Genomic DNA, 1,177 nt, shown 5'->3' with positions numbered 1-1,177 from the left:
CCTGAATACCATGTGAGTGCTGGTGCTGTTCTTACTTGGCAGCCTCTTTTTAAAAACCTAACAGTGAATGCACATAATTTTCCCTGTTCCAATCACAAATTCCTGATTTTGACTTTTTTTTTGGGGGGGGGAGGGGTTGGTCCTGGGGCCTGAACTCTAAGTCTGGGCACTGTCCCTCAGCTCTTCAGCTCAAGGCAAGCGCTCTACCACTTAAGCCACAGTGCTACTTCCAGCTTTTTCTGCTTATGTGGTACTGAGGAATCGAACCCAGGGCCTCATGCAAACAAGGCAAGCACTCTACCACTGAGCCACCTTCCCAGCCCTGGTTTTGACTTTTTAAAAGAAGGCATTGAAGGCCCTGGCTCCTTCTGCAGGGACAGTTAAGTCACCTGTGCAGTAGGCACTCAAGCGGCTTGTGAAAGGGCAACATAGTGGAGCTGGGGGGGGGGGGGGGGAGTGAAGCCTGAAAGCCTTCTCACAGCCAAGTACAAAGCACCTTGCAGCCTCATCACCTATTTGCGATAGTTGTCCATGTCCCCATTTACAAATGAGAAAACTGGGGCATAAGAAGGCTACTGAAAGTCACAAAATCGGTGTTAAAAAGTTATACAGTCTCTCCACTCATCTGGTCGAATCACTACTAAATAACCCCATGCTGATGATCACATATATGGTCTATATATGCACACCGGAGGGAAACCAGGAAGACAACACAGAACTAGAGGGAATAACATACAACAGCGGGACCCATCAGCTGCACTGGACATCGACCAAAATGAACTAAGCAACTCCATGGCAGCAATGGGAGGGAGGGAACAAGTGGGAAAGAGGGAACAGCTGACTCTATGCAAAACAAAGAAATGTACATATCACCCAATGTGGAAGAAATAACTGTATTGCAAAGCTCATAGAACTCATAAATGTTATAGACCGTGATAGACAATTTGCCCCATGAAAGTTAGAATGTGTTTGTGACTTTAACTAAGCATCACTATCCCACAATACTGTGAAATTTGGGAAATTATGTAACCACTTAATCACAATTAAAAAATGAAAAAGAAAAGAGTTCTACAGTCTCTATCCTCAGGGGAAAAAAAGTGATGTTAATGGGTGTTTTTGTTTGGCTTACATTTTTCTGAACGTCCTGATTTACCTTTTCAAAACTGGAGTTCCCGTT

The sequence above is a fragment of the Dipodomys merriami genome, unplaced genomic scaffold (assembly GCF_024711535.1).
Source record: "Dipodomys merriami isolate MVZ:Mamm:240054 unplaced genomic scaffold, mDipMer1.0.p SCAF_37, whole genome shotgun sequence".
Lineage (NCBI taxonomy): Eukaryota > Metazoa > Chordata > Mammalia > Rodentia > Heteromyidae > Dipodomys > Dipodomys merriami.
Note: the sequence above shows the minus strand (reverse complement) of the source record.